At 41.7% G+C, this 15,616-nt stretch overlaps 1 protein-coding gene across 1 annotated transcript in view; it reads left to right on the top strand.

Moving 5' to 3' along the window:
* The first annotated feature begins 1,815 nt into the window (after positions 1-1,815).
* Positions 1,816-15,616, top strand: part of VSNL1 (visinin like 1) — a 68,239-nt gene continuing 54,438 nt past the window's right edge. Inside the window, exon 1 of the mRNA XM_080682928.1 lies at positions 1,816-2,179. The gene's annotated coding sequence lies outside the window, so the exon portion shown is untranslated. The remainder of the gene's footprint in view (positions 2,180-15,616) is intronic.

Genomic DNA, 15,616 nt, shown 5'->3' with positions numbered 1-15,616 from the left:
ACACAGTAGCTGTCCAGTGTGAATGAATCAAAATTATACTTTTTTTGCTCATATCAGCTACAAGATATATTTTTGTTTGTGCCACAGAATTTTATTTTTTTATTAAATTTTTTTATTGATTAAGGTATTACATGTGTACATATCTTCCCATTGCCCCCCCCACCCCATTCCCATATATGCCCTCACCCCCCAGTGTCTTGCGTCCATTGGTTATGCTTATATGCATGCATACAAGTCCTTCGGTTGATCTCTTATCTCCCCCCTCCCCCCCGAAACCTTCCCGCTGTAATTTGACAGTCTGTTTGATGCGTTACTGCCTCTGTATCTATCCTTTTGTTCATCAGGTTACAATGTTCTTTATTATCCATAAATGAGTGAGATCATGTGGTATTTTTCTTTCATTGACTGGCTTATTTCACTTAGCATAATGCTCTCCATTCCATCTATGCTGCTGCAATGGAATACTACGCTGCTGTAAGAAACCCTTCTTTTTATAGCAGCGTAGTATTCCATGGTGTGCCACAGAATTTTAGTAATTAGTTTATATATGCCACAAGATGGAAAAAGTTGAAAATCGCTGGACGAGAGCCCATTTGCCATGGCAGATGCTCTTGGTGTCCTCAGAACCAAAGGTTAACTCAGCCTCTTCCCTGGGGGTGGTGAGGCGTGTGAAGGCTCTTGGCAAATTGTAAAGCTGTGTGGTTAAGGAGGACATTGATCCTCATTGAGCCCCCAGAACTTTCCTCCTTTTAAAATAAAATCCGCACCCGAATGTGAACTTCGGGAGGGGTTTTATTCACTGCATTACTTCCAAAGCATAGAACAGTGCCTAATAGTCAGTGGGCAGGTGGTCAGTGAATAATGGTTGAATGAATGAAAGTACAAGCATACACACTTGAGGAAACTGATTAGGTTGGAAACATCAGTGGATTCTCCTTGCTTTTCCTGGTAGGGAAGCAACCAAACATTTACTGGGCAGTGCTCTTTGCCAAGTCTTCTAGGCTTTGGCAGGCCAGTGGGGAGCAGAGGAGGCTGGCAAACATACATTGTTCAAGGACAGAAAAGGAAAGGTGGGGATATATATGATCCCTTAGTTCAAGCCCTCAACCCTGAATTCCAAGGGTGAGTCATTCCCCCCCCCCCTTGGCTTCCCACCCCCCACGTTTCACTAAAAGCATATTCAAAAGCACATTCCATAAGCAATAATGAAGTGCCTACGGAAGGCACTATTAAACATTTGTTGATGGTTAGCATGATTTGCTCAAGGTCACACAAGGGCAAGCCTCGGACCCAGCTCCTTTGAACACACATTTCTCCATCGCCTTTCTGGGCCTGGACCTGGACCATCCTGGGCGCTGGGGTACTGCAGGGCCTGGCTCCCAGTTCTCGGGGATGAAGTGGCCCACGCGAAGTCACCACCATGAGGGTTGCTTTGGGAAGCCCGGGTGATGGGCTCCCAGATGGCCGGGAACGCTTCCTTCCGAGAAAGGGATTTCTGCAGTTGGCTCCTTCATCTACAGCCTGACAAAGGCTGGGCTGGGGGCTCTCCAGGGCTGAGAGCGGTGGGGAAACGCAGGATCCACGTGTCACATCTCTGGCCTCAGCCTTCACCACCAGACTCGACAAAGGCGGGGCGAGGTGAACCCAAGTCACCCTCCCTCACCCCTCTCCAGGTGCCGCTGCTCGGACGGCCAGGCACCTTGTTCCTACCTACTTTCCTTTTGAGTTTCTGCTAAAATCTGGAGAACGGAATTTACCCGCGGTCACTCCGAGCCCCTCCAACTGAGCATGCGCCAATGCCAGGCAGCTTTTGGTCATCGGCTCCCAAGCTCTCCGAGCTGGGGCTGCGGAGCCGGAGGGGCGGGGGAGGAGAATCGGGGAGCGGGTGCCTGGCGAGGCGGCCGCTCGCGCGCCTGCGCATCCCGTTCCAGCGACCCCAGGTTTTCTATGGGATTCCCAATCTGCTGCAGCGATTTACCCGAGCGCGTAGCTGCGGCCGCCGGGCTGGGAAGGCGCGATTCAAGAGGGGTTTGAGCAGCCTAGAGCTCCGGAGGGGAGAAAAGAGCGCGGCTTAACCACAGAGACGCCTTCACCTTTTGCTCGAATTCAATAGAGAGAGAGAGAAAGAGCTGCTGAGTTTTACCGTTTTCGTTCAGTCACCGTGCGCAGCGCTGTAACTGTAAGTGGAAAACCCAATCTTCGTTGCGTTTCTGCATGTGCAGCGCAGCCAGTGGTCTGGGAGGTGCTTTGGCGAGTGTCACGCACTCCGCTTTGCACACAGATGCGTCTGCATGCGTGGAGACAGTTGCTTTGGTTGGTGCTGGCTAGCTGAAGGCACTGTTAGTCCAAGGGGGGCTATTTGGAATAATGGGGTGGGGGAAGGGGATGTTTCTACGCGGCGTGTTTTGGAGGGTTGTCTTAGGCTAGATTTAAGAAAGGTGAAACAGAGGTGCTTTTTTTTTTAGTTTAAGTCTGTCAATAGTAGGATTTCCCTTACCGAGATTTCAGTAACTAATGGACCGATTGTGAAGTTTTCCGGTTGCTGATAAAACTATTGAGCGGCTGCGGTCCAGTAGCAACCTGTCATTCGCGGGGTTAGTGCACCATTTTCCTCGCCGAGGCAGAGCAGCGGAGGTGTTTGCTGAGTAAAACTCAGCGGACGAGACCGTGTGGGAATCAGCGTTGGTTTCCCAGCGGGATGTTAAGTGTTTAGAACCGCACAGCGAGACGCAAAGCAAGCACATTTCTCTCCGTATTCAGAAATGAGCGGCTTCATATTTTTTTTTTTTTTTTCCTTTTTGGCTTTTCGTCACGATGGTGAATGGTCAGGAAAAGGAAAGACAGTCCACCGCCCAGGCAGCCCTCCGTGTGGAACGGAGTCGGAGACAGAATGAATGGGGAGTCAGACCCAAACTAGTTACCTGCCTTTGCGTCCGGTATTCGCCTTGGGGAATGCGGGGCTGGGAAATGGGAACGCAGACGTGTTACGTTTGGCAGTGTTTCTTTAAAAGGAGGAAAGGTCGTTTTGTGTTTTTTGTTAAAATGGGTTGTTCCTTCCCAGAAAGGGGAGAAGTCTTTGCAAGGTCAACCTCCCCCCCCCCCCCCCCCACTGTGGAAATCGGAGGTGCTGGTGAATGGGGGGAGGGGGCTGCGGGAGGAAACGGCGATGCTCCGTCCAAGTGCTCAGCGCTGCACTGCGCGGATCCGTGCCCTGGGAGATGCCAGAGTGGGCATCCATTTTTCTAGAGTTGCCCTCCTGCCCATATTTTGGAGACGACGGTGAAATGGAAATGCAGTGGGTGTAGAAAACAAGTGTATATACTATCTCTGTGCCACGTCCAACTTCAAGACAAGAGAAGCAAGGGAGTTGTATTTCTACATAATCATTTTTTTTAAAGAAAATTTAAATACATTTGAGGTTGAGACAAATCAAAAAGGAAACTGTTGTGAAAGCACATTTTATCTCCGCTACCATCCAAAGTGCCTGTATGTGTGAGTGATGGTGGTGGTGGTGGTGTTGTGCGTGTGCGTGTGTGTGTGTGTGTGGGGGGGTGGCTTCCACATCACTAAACACCTCACCCAAGAGTGCACCCACATGAAACCTGGGTGTTTAATAACCCCAGAAAATGCTGCATTGACGCCGGCGGGCAGAATGGTATGAGGCAGGCAGACAGGAGCTGAGCTTGGCCAGCGTGCCGGATTTCCATGGAAAAAGCAGGTTCCATTTCTGGGACGAAATGAAATAATTTTTTTCCCAAAATGGGGCAGATCATTATAGAGCTCTTTAACTGTTTGTCAGTCCAACTGTTTAGAACCTCCTCCAAGGAATTTATCATTTATTTAAGTGTACGAAATTTGAGATAGAAAATTCGAGAATAACCTCTCCCTGGGAACCCCAAGTATAAATTACACTGCCTTCTCTGTTCCTCTCTTCCTTACTTCAGGGTGGAAGAAGCAATCATTTGTCACAATCGAGCCACACTCCTTGTCATCGCTGAGAGCTGAACCAGCTCCAGGAGTGGTGCAGGTGTGCGCTGCGTTGGTAAAGGACTGGCTAAGGGAGAATTTGGCATTAACGTTCAGAGACGTTGAGTTTCAGATACTCTGGTTCACAGGCTGACAGTTTTAGAGGATCACATCTAGCCCAGACCTTCAGAAGCATCTAGTCCAAATACCTGGTTTGTACAGATGAGGCATTGAGGTGCAGAGCCAGGAGCCAGGGAAAATTCAATTAACTAGCCTATGGAATAAACAATTAAAAGTAATGTTGGATGGGAATGATCCCTTCTCTCTGCACCTTTAACATCCTCAGTGACATTGCTGAAATCGTCAAATAAGTACTCATTTGCTCCCAAAACATCTTTCGAAAAGGTCCCAAGGGTTTCTTTTCACACCATAGCACGTCTCTGCCTCTTCTTGTTAGGTCTCTTTTCTATTGCCCCTCACCTCTAATAGATGCATCTCTTTAGATGTTTAGTCTGGCTCCCTGGCCTCCTCTGCACCACAGTCATTTTTTTTTTTTTTTTTTTTTTTGCATCTTTGGAGGTTTTAGAGAGAACTGCCAAACCAGTTAGATCTTCAGCTCCTGTTTGAGGACTGCCCAGCCCCATCTCCACCCCTGCCCTGCGGTGTTTCCAGAATCCCTCAGAGCATCCCGCCTTCAGAGACACTGCAGGCCCCGTGCCCGCTCTTCTGCCTTCTTGCCTCTTCCTAAACTGCTGCAGCTTCAAGCCCTGAGACACTGTGGAGTGAGGAAGCTGCAGTGCAAACACACCAGCGCTCTGCCAGCTCTCCTCCGCCTCCTAGAAGGCAGAACCCAAATCCGAGATGCCTGTCTCTCTGGCTTCCTGGCACCCCTCCAGATGAAGCCACGTTCAGAAAAGATGGAGGGGTGGGGGGGCAGGAGGCCTGAGAGAAGCATGCCTGACTGCTTCAACCGGACCAGGCCCGCAGAGGCCAGCAGCGCAGCTTCTAAAACCTTTAAAGCCCTTCAAGGGCTTGCTCAGCTCTTCCTGCTCAGCTCTCTTCTCTGTCTTGCTGGACGAGGACGGCCACTCTGGCAAAAAGACCTGCCTGTGTGAGCCTTCTTCTCCTTCCTCCTCTCCTTCTCCTGTTCTCGCACTTGCTTTCTCTATTTCTCCCTTTCTTCCAACAAAATTTTCCCGAGTGTCTATGTCATAACGTTCTAGTTGGTTTTAAAATAATCCAGGTCTTCCTGTTCCTTCTCCCAAAATGCAATCTCTCAGGCGCTCAGAAAGATAACCAAACCTAACCACAGATGTCCCGTTGAGGGAAATGCCAGGAATTCTGACCTAAAAAAGCTGAGGCATTAGGGAAGGCTGGTGGAAGACAGCGTCTGAGTCTCCCATTTGAGAGAGTAGCCAATCCCCATGGAAGTTGTTGAGGAAGTAAGGTGATGCCTTTCTCAACACGTTCACCAATGAACAAGCGAATTCCACCCCTCGCATCCTGGCAAACCTTTACTGAATTGGAATGAGCTCGCTTTGGGATAGTCTGTTCCTAACGAAGGCTGTTGTGTCAGATGACACCTGGTCTTGCGATCCCATTCTGAAAACGGGCATTCCAGGATTTTTCTGAACACCAGGTAGCCTCAGCAGACTGCAGAGACTTGTAAAGTGCTCTGCTTGGTCTCGCGAGGCTATGAAGCCCATATATGAGTCCCAGGATAACGGGATTAGAAATGCTGTCCTGGGCAAGCTATAGGTTTTCTATTGGGTTGCACATCGTTATGGATCCCAAACATTGCTGAGGAGCTCCGTGCGGAGTTGAACATCAATATCAAATGCGCAGTTTCCTAATTCGCAAGAGCAGTATATTTTAATGTCATTCTAAAGGTCTTTTTCGTTATGTTGAGTGATTTCTATGCTCCTAAGATTTGTGATTATTTAGGAAGACAAGAAAGTTCTTTTAGAAGGAATCACATTCAGTTAATCTAACGTTGAAATTGACAATGTCCATTTCAGTTACATTTAGTAGATATAAACATTAAATTTCATAAAATATCAAATGACACAGAGATAAATTAATAAGTGATTGATATTTCTACTATTCCAGTGGTTAACTCATGTAATATAATAGAGTATATGAACTGGAAGGGAACCATATAAGTTACCTAATCCATCCTTCCAATACATAAAAATACAGCATATTAAGGAACATTTTTATCTTAAAGACATAGCTACAATATGAAAGCGCTGTCCACAAGGGCAGATATTTTAATGACCTTTTTCATATCTCTCTGATGACTTTTACAGTAGATACTCTATAATATTTGTCAATTAAATATTTGTTCTAACAAGAATCAGTTGCATGTACCTTGTTAATTATATCAAGAAATTAAATTCTACTAGAAACCTGTGAACAATTAACATTGCTATAAATATCTTTATGTTACTTAACAGAAAAGAAAAGCTACAATAAAGAAGATTTTATAATTTATTTCCAGTAAAGATATAAAGTACCTTTAAAAGTGCTTTTTAACTACTCATATGAGTATCCTCCCTTTCATCTCTTACTAAGTAAAATCATAATTGTTTTTACCTATTTTCAAGAATTGTTATTAATAATTCAAAGAAGTGATATAAACCTAGCCTATGGCAGCTATGTGTACCACTCATTTAGATGATGGGTCTCTTGAGCTATGGAATTATTTTAACATGTTCACACAGTGAAGGGACCATAACACTGCATTTCTCATTTACAGTTGGTTTCTAAAGATAACTTGTGCTCTCTTAAGTGAATCAAAATAGTTTGAGTTGCTCACAGCTTGAATCATTGAGAACTTCACAAATGGGGATGTTGGGGGTGCTTTAGAAGCTACTTAATGAATGAAACAGAAATGGAATAGCAAATTACTGAAGACTCCTCAAAGAGGTTTGACACTTTAATAATAAGGTGCCTGTGAATACATCAAAGAGATGTTCTATACTCTGATCAGTTAACTTAAAGCATGCAAGTCAGATAATTTATAATTCGTATGCCTTCTCTGGATATCTCAACTGCCTTACTTCACTGTATTTCTAACAAAGATGACCTACTGTATAACCACCAATTGTTGATTTTTTTAGAAGACAATGCACTGTATTTCTAACCATTTGTTGGATAATTTTTAAGTGAACAATCTATTTCCTTTTGTTCTAAGTTACAACTAAGACTTGGAATACTCTCATTCACCAAGTGGCCTTCAAGCTCAATATAGCTAAGAATAATTGGTGAACTTTTAATAGAAAGTAGGTCTCTCTTAATTAACAAAGATTTCATTTTTATGAAGTATTACTCATTAAAGGGAGAGTGTACACAAATCAGTTAATTTGCCTACAGTTATTATAGATCTATTAAATGAATCCTATTTTTTTTCATTCTTGCTCATATAGCGACTTTCTGAAAATGGAAATCTGTCCCTTTAAATGTACTTTTTTATCCTTTCTTTGGATCTTGTTTATTATCTCTTAAGCTCTGAAAGACTATGAACTTTTGAGGAGCTGAATGTAAATAGGTTTTTTGCAAATCATTAACATGTTAAATGTGCTTTGGAGCCTGGATAAATTTTCTCTAATTCACACAAGTAGGCCCTAATATTTCTGCTTTTTCATATTTCAGGATGTTTAGGGCAGTTGAAGGTTTCTTAAAATAGTAGACTCTGGTGGTACAGGAATCTGTGGTGTTTTATATTTTGCATTGGTCTTATTAATTTGTGATTAGTGAGTTTATTTCTGAAATGCAATCTTGAAGTATTAGTGAAATGCCCCATTGGAGGCCCATTAAGCATTATCAATAAAGTTGACATGCTTATTAATATAATATTTTATTTTTAATGTACCAAAAGACTGCACAAGTCTGAGTCAATTAGCAACTTCTTCTTGATGGAATTGTTTGGCATTTGATGCTATAAGTTAATGGAAGACTATTAATTTTGTTTATTGCAGAAGTTCAAGTGTTTTTTAAATGTATACATAAGGTACTTTCTTGCTCATGAAACATTTTATAAAAAATAAGTTTAAATTCTATACAAAATTGTTAGTTTTTCTTTTAAATACTTATAAAGGTGTTTTTCCTCAGAATGAGATGAAAACTATTTAATGTTTCCTCATTTTTTATTTGTAAATGGGAAAATTCCTCAGCCCTCACCAATGTTTCAACTGGCTCAAAAGAAATTAGAGGAAATGTAAACAAGAATTTTCAAGCTAGATATCTCTCTCTATATATAAAAAGCTAAGTGACCGTCCAACTGTCCAACCATCTGACCATCCAGTACATATGATACGCACTAACCACCAGGGGGCAGACACTCAACGCAGGAGCTGCCGAGCTGCAGTGACTTGGCAGCGGCGGTTCTTGGATGACACATCCTGGAACCAGAGAGGAGGGAGCCCTATTCCTTGTGGGGGCCATGCGATTCCACCTTCAGCCTTGGGTTATGTTGTTGCTGGGGTACTGTCGGCCCCAAACCTGGTTTACTGCTGAGCTGTGGTGACTTTGGCAACAGCGGTTCTAGGGTAATGCACCTTGGAACCAGAGAGGTTAATTTCCTTCCAATGTGCACAAATCCATGCACCGGGCCATTAGTACGTAGATAAAAATCGCCAGTTCCACTGCTTATTAGTTCTGTGATCTTGAATAATTGTTTAAACTCTCAGCCTCTGTTTTCATTTAAAATAGTAGTTCACAGAATTCTTGAAAAGAAAAAAGAAGACTATATATGGAAAAAAATTAACATAATGCTTTATTACTAAAAATGCACAATAAATGATAGTTATTATCATCCCTTTCATGAGAAATCAATGGTTCATAAACCACTTTAGTCTCTGAATAGTGGTAATCCCATTCATGGTGGAACCTCTGAATAAGAAATTAACTATTGAAAGCATTGAACAGTTAATAGTGCTTAACCTACAAAATAAATAACTATTGAATAAATGTGCCAAGCACCGTGTAGTCACTGTAGAATCAACATTAAGATACCACTGGAGCCTTCAAGGAATTTATGCCTAATGAGAAAGACAAATAAATGAATTCCAGTAAGTCAAGTGAAGTAAAAAGGTGGTATCGACGCATACAGGAGAGAATCTATAGAAGAAACACCTGAACTATATAGTGGAAAGTACAGAAAACTGGGAGTCATTAGATGTGTTGTAGACATCACACCTGTCATCATAAGTGTGAAGTCCTAGAAAAGTTACTTTTCTGAGTTTAGTTTCCTTGTATGAAAATAAATATGAAATTACCTACCTTCTCTAGTTAGCAGTTATGAAATTGAGATGACTTTGAACATATTCTGTAGATTATATAGTGCCATGTAATGGTAAAAAAAAATTTTTTTAAATATATCTTTATTGATTTCAGAGAGAAAGAGAGAGGGAGAGATAGAAACATCAATGATGAGAGAGAATCATTGATCAGCTGCCTCCTGCACATCCCACACCAGGGATCGAGCCTGCAACCCGGGCATGTGCCCTGACCAGGAATTGAACCAATACCTCCTGGTTCACAGGTCGATGCTCAACCACTGAGTCATGCATCCTGGGCAGTAACAAATGTATTATTATCATAACTTTAGAATTTTAGTTTATCTTTTTTTAAAAATATATTTTATTGATTTTTTACAGAGAGGAAGGGAGAGGGATAGAGAGTTAGAAACATCGATGAGAGAGAAACATCGATCAGCTGCCTCCTGCACACTCCCTACTGGGTATGTGCCCGCAACCAAGGTACATGCCCTTGACCGGCATCGAACCTGGGACCCTTGAGTCTGCAGGCCAACGCTCTATCCACTGAGCCAAACCGGTTAGGGCTAGTTTATCTTTTATTAAAAATACTAAAACTCAAAGTACTGATCTTGTGCAAATTATTGCATCAAGGTTATATCTGCTTCTTCATCACTTAGTTCAAAACTGAACTGAGACAGGAGAGATTGAATTGGATCTAAGTGGAAATATATGTTTAAATTAGACTGAACTTTCTAATATCTAGAAAAAAATACTTTTCTGATACCTGAAAGTGACCTGAAAATATATAGATCAGCCCAATTTATCATCCTGGGATGGGACAGGGAATATTTGAAGCAGTAGTTAAAGAATAAAGCTATATAGCCAACGCATCAATAAACTGGTTATAAAAAGCTGTACAAAATGGCATATGATTTGTTCATAAAACAAGAGGTCTTGGCAAAGGAGAAACTGGAAAAGGATGACATTCTTCCACAAAGGTGCTCTGTAGACGACTAGGTACAGAGGAGTTTTATGTCATTCATCTTTGGCTCTTGGCCAATATCAGATTCATCTGAATATTTTAAGTTATCTCTGGCTAAGTCGTGAGAGCAAGGAAATGAAAACAGAGATCATTTGTTTTTGTAACAATATTAACTAGCCATGTTGTAAAGAACTTAGAATGTATAGGGCACTCTGGTGTATATTTACACACAGTACCTCATTGAGTCCACATTACAGCCCTACAAGGTAAGGATGCTTCATTTTGTGACCAAGTAGCTGTGTCTCAGAAAGTAACTAATTCAAGGTCACACTTTTACTAACTGAAAAGGTGTTATTTAAACGCAAGATTTGCCCAGCTGGCATGGCTCAGTGGTTCATTGTTAACCTGTGAATCATGGTTTGATTCCTGGTCAGGGCACATGCCTGTGTTGTGGGCTCAATCCCCAGTGTGGGTGTGCAGGAGGCAGCCAATCAATGATTCTCTCTCATCATTGATGTTTCTATCCCTCTCACCTTCTCCCTTCCTCTCTAAAATCAATAAAGATATATTTAAAAAGTAAACCAAAAAAACCCAAGACTCTTTTTACTATGGAAAGCATGCACATTCGAAGAGAGTAATGTACCAGTAATGAACTCCCTCGTACCCATCACCCAGCTATAACTATTATTAAGGTCACTTTTCTTCCCCCTCCAGTAGGTTAGTTTGAACAAATTAAGACATTATATTATTTCATCTACAAATATTTAAGTATATATCTACAAGGACTTTTTAAAACATGTCCACAATACTGTTACACACCAAAAAATAAAAAATAAATTAATTTCATCAACTATTTGGTCAGTGTTCAAATCTCATAAGAATTGTTATAGTTTATTCAAATCAGGTTCCAAATAAGGTTCTACATATCCCAATTAGCTAATAGAGAGCAGCCTGTTTTATACAGAACATTTACACAATACCTATTTCTCTCTAGAGAGAAGTATGGTATGGATAAAAGAGACCTGGCTTCAGAGATGAGTGTAATCTCTCTGAAAACGTTATTTAACTTTTGTAAAATGGAAATTATATCCCTGAGATTAATTGCAAGGATTAATAACATAATGTCTATGAAAGTGCTTAGCACAGTCTCTGGCATGTATAAGGTCTTCAATGGATGTTAATTTCCCTTCCTAAAAAAAAAAAAAATTAAATGGAATAAAAGGGACTAACAGGCCAAGGAGCTTGAGGAAACTTCTTGGAGTACTTTGGCTACTGATCCCTTGAGATCTCTCCCATTTTGTTTCTGGATGGAAATTTGACCACGATTGTGCCAAAGTGGCTAATGACTAATGGCTCTGAATCCTTCCCACTGCGTGTTTATACCTCTGTATAGTTTCCCCACATGAAAAGGAAGTGTATTTGTGACTTTAATATGATAAAAAATTCAGAAAAATGACATTATTGTAAAATATTTTTAACTTCATATCAATTCAAAATATTATAAAAATTAAAGTATGAAATCTTATCAGAGGTTAATATAATGTTGCAAAAGTCATAATTTAAAAAACAACAAATAGAGGCAATTAATCTGATTCAGATTTGAGTTTGTTTTTTGTTTACATGAACTCGGCAGGTCATTTAATTCCTCATGTCTCAGTTTCTCAGGGTATAAAATAGAAGTTCTGAATAAGACAATCTAAATAATCTAAAGATTAGACATCAGCAAAATGGGAAAATTGAAATAAAACTGGACTATAAATCAGAACCAAATTTGAATTCTGACTCCACCCCTTAATGGCTGTGTGGCCTTAGGCAAATAATTTAATTTTTCTGAGCCTCAGTTTCTTCATTTAAGTGTGAAATTTAACCTGTCTCACAAAAATGTTGCAAATCCTAAAGATAATATATATTAAAGGCCCAGCAGAACCTTCACATTGAACTGCCACTCAATTTTTAATAATGAAATAGTATTTGTTATTCTCAAAGAGCTTTTAATTTAAGTTGAGAAATTAAATGAATTCATAATCAAGAAGTATACAGCTGAATATAGCTGATGTGCTAGCTCCTAAATTGGGTACATCTAAAACCATTTGTGAAGGTAAATGGGTACTCTTTCTAGAACATGAATGTTTGAATTCAGAACATTGTATTTATAAAGGTTCCTAGCACAATGACAGTGACATAATGTTCTTGTACTGCTTGTGCCTGCTTATTTAAAAAACTAGGGGCCCAGTGCATGAATTTGTGCACCTTGAAAGGAATTGTGGGCTACAGGCTGCGGTAGGCACAGGGGTGGGTCTTGGTCCATCCTCCGCACCCGCACTCAGCCCCTCCTGCTGCGGCCCCGATCCCCTAACTGCCAGCAGCCCCCGCTCCCATGCGCTGATGGCACCAGCCCCGCTTATACCTGCTGATGGTGCAGAGCGTTTGGGGCCGGTGCCAGCAGCGCGTGGGAGTGGGACTGGTGCCACGATTGCCCCTTGGGAACAGGGGGAGGTAGAGAAGCCCTCAGGGGCAATCAGGGCTGGCAGCCGCCACTCGCACCCACTGATGGCGCTGACCAATTGGGACCGGCGCTGGGCACCGGCAGTGGGTGTGAGCAGTGGCTCCAGCGCTGGCTGCAGGTGCGAGTGGGGCCGGTGCTGGCAGCAGGTGTGGGCACCAGGTGGGACCGCGGTGCGTGGGAGCAAAGCATTTTCAGTAACCACCAGAAGCTCGCCCCGATGACAGCAACTGTGGCCCCGCTTTGGTCTGGCACCCCCACTCACCTGCTCCACCATCCTGCTACAGCTGATGCCATGTTCCGCACAAGCCCCCTGGTGGTCAGCGCACGTCATAGTGGCCAGTTGTTTGGTTGTTTCACCATTCGGTCTGTTTGCATATTAGCCTTTTATTATACAGGATGTAAAGAGACTGGCTTCTTCTATGTTAACATGGGAACCACTTCCTAAAATGCCAACCAGAGGTTGCTGGTAAGAAGTACTCCGATTTTTATAATAGGTCTATAAGGTTATACGTCTGTGAATGAAAACTCACTGGGAGATGTTATAATAGAAGGAAGGCTAAAAATTTATACAGTAGTCCAGCTAGTTTCTCTGAATTGTAGCTATTGGTTCCTATGGTAGATAACCAAGAATCACATCATTTCTCTAAATTCAGAGCCAGCCTGGGCACCACTGATTGTTTACATGGTGATTGAGTTTGTCTCATTATAACAGGGATAATATTCCAGTTTTGTGGTTGTCTAGAAGTAGATATAAGGGCAGAATATTTCTTTTTCCATTAAGTGAAGAAGACAGAGATTAGTTTGTGTGTGTGTGTGTGTGTGTGTGTGTGTATTTTTTTTTCCCAGAAGATTTTGTGTCTACTTTTGTAAACTCATTTGACAAAACTCAAAGAACTAGAATTAAAGAGGGCTGCTGTTGGCATTTCATGCAATTCATTGAACAATACTCAGTCCTTCAAGTCCCTACTCACACAACAGCTCTTAAATGAGCTTGATTGTGCCTGGCTGGTGTGGCTCAGTGGTTGAGCACCTACCTATGAACCAGGAGGTCACGGTTTGATTCCTGGCCAGGAATTGCAGGCTCGATCCCCAGTGAGGGGTGTGCAGGAGGCAGATTCTCTCTCATCATTGTTATTTCTCTCTCCCTCTCCCTTCCTCTCTGAAATCAATAAAAATATATTTTTTAAAAATGAGCTTGATTGAAAGCGGTGAATTTGCTCCTAAGTGCTTAGTGATATCTTCTTCTAAGTAAAAGAATACTACTCGCTGCAGAAAAATTGGAAAGCAAAACATTTAAAAAAAAGAATAAAACGACCTACAATCTGTTACTTCTAGGCTATATTTTCCTCCTTTGTAAGTATTGTTTCTAATGGAGACTACTCATTTCTTTAAATTTTATATTCTACTTTTTTCCCCTTAGCATGACCCTTGCAATTAAAACATGTCACAAATGTTATCTTAAGACATTATACTCCATTATATGTATGGACAAGGTTTACCTCACTATTCTCTTTTTATTATACATTTAACTTTTTAAGTCCCACTGAGGGAAATATCTTTGTACACGTTACTCACTACCATTTTAAGGATAGCCTGGACAATATCCTTCACATAGATTTCTGGACATCTTTCGTAGAACGAGTAATCCCTTTGAACCTGGGCTGGCTGCTTAATGACAGAGGGTGAGATTCTAGAAAATCATAGGCCAGAGGAGTGATAACATTTAGTACTGGGTGGGAAATTTGTCTAAACTACTTAATAATTTTCAGAGCTGACTTTATGAGCCAATGGCTGCATTCCTTCTGGAAGCTCTCAAAAGTCTCTTTTGACCAAAACCTATCTGCAATTGCTTGATATCCCATCACTTCTGGCCCTTTTTTTGGAACAGGAAGTAGGAAAGAGAGCCAAATCGAGGCTGAGCTCCCAGAACACTGGTTCATACAGTTTTAATGGCATGCTTTGCTTTTATTATCATTATTACTACTACTACTACCACTATCATCATCATCCTCTTCATATCATTGCTAGTAGCATATTCCTCATTGGTCTGTGAATTCCTAGAAAGCAGACACAGGATATGATTAATCTTTGGATCTCTCCTAGGTCTACATGAACTGGGCCAGGTGTTAAATGACTATTAAAATGATGGTATTTTGACCAAGCAGAATGCCTGCCTAGTATCTTTGTCTTTCAAAACCTGTCATCAAGCACACCGGCCAATAAAAATACATCCAGGATTCTGTGTGGTCCAACATCCATGACTTTGACATTGCTGGTCTAAAAAAGGAAACTCTTGGATTCTGAATTTTGCATCGATTTTAAAGTTAATTTTAAAAGATTTCTGTACCACAGGCAAGCAGTGTTCATGTGCCAGAGAAAACCCAGCATTTATGAGCCAATATTTTTACATCAGTAATTATAAGAACCACGTTTACTAAATTGCACAATCTAATAAAAAGAAGAAAATTCTACAATAATGTCAAGTCATCACTTGCTAAATAAATGATACCATTAAAAGTGACTGGCTGGCAGACATGCTGCTACAAGGAAAATCATGGCTGTAGGGTCACACAGACCTGCATTCAAATCCCAAAACTGCCTCTCACTAGCTGCATGGCTGCAGTTTTTTTTTTCTAAAAATGAATACTGTTAGGTCTACCTTTCTTAGTCCTTATAAAGATTAAATAAGATTCTGAATCAGGAATACCTAGACCAGGGCTGGGGATAGAGAGAGTGTACAATAACAGATAGTTATCATTGTTATTGTTTGCAGTGATATGTGACTAAGGCCCCTAGGTCCTTTCAGGACTTATTCAAATACTAGAGGCCTGGTGCACGACATTCGTGCAGTAGAGGGCGGTCCCTCAGCCTGGCCTGTGCCCTCTCCCAGTCCGGACCCCT

The sequence above is a fragment of the Plecotus auritus genome (assembly GCF_963455305.1).
Source record: "Plecotus auritus genome assembly, chromosome: 8".
Taxonomy (NCBI): domain Eukaryota; kingdom Metazoa; phylum Chordata; class Mammalia; order Chiroptera; family Vespertilionidae; genus Plecotus; species Plecotus auritus.
The sequence above is the reverse complement of the archived record's forward strand: the minus strand, read 5'-3'. Positions and strand labels throughout refer to the sequence as shown.